The following is a 291-nucleotide window of genomic DNA, read 5'->3' on the forward strand; positions in this document are numbered from 1 at the left end:
TTTTATTTATATCACTTTATTTTTTATATCCTGCCTTTATCCCAGGCTGCGACTCAAGGCAACTTACAAAAAAGCAGAATACAATAAAACACATACTGTTAAAAGCATACAAAATCAATACTAGAACAGCGTTAGTATTGAGTCCGCCTTGAGTCCCTGTATTGGGGGAAAGGCAGGATATAAGAAAATATAATAATAATAATAATAATAATCATCATCATCATCATCATCATCATCATCATCATCAAAAGAATTGAAACCAATTGAAATCTTGCTTTAAAACAGATGTCC

Source organism: Sceloporus undulatus, chromosome 4 (genome assembly GCF_019175285.1).
Source record: "Sceloporus undulatus isolate JIND9_A2432 ecotype Alabama chromosome 4, SceUnd_v1.1, whole genome shotgun sequence".
NCBI classification, from domain to species: Eukaryota; Metazoa; Chordata; class Lepidosauria; order Squamata; family Phrynosomatidae; genus Sceloporus; species Sceloporus undulatus.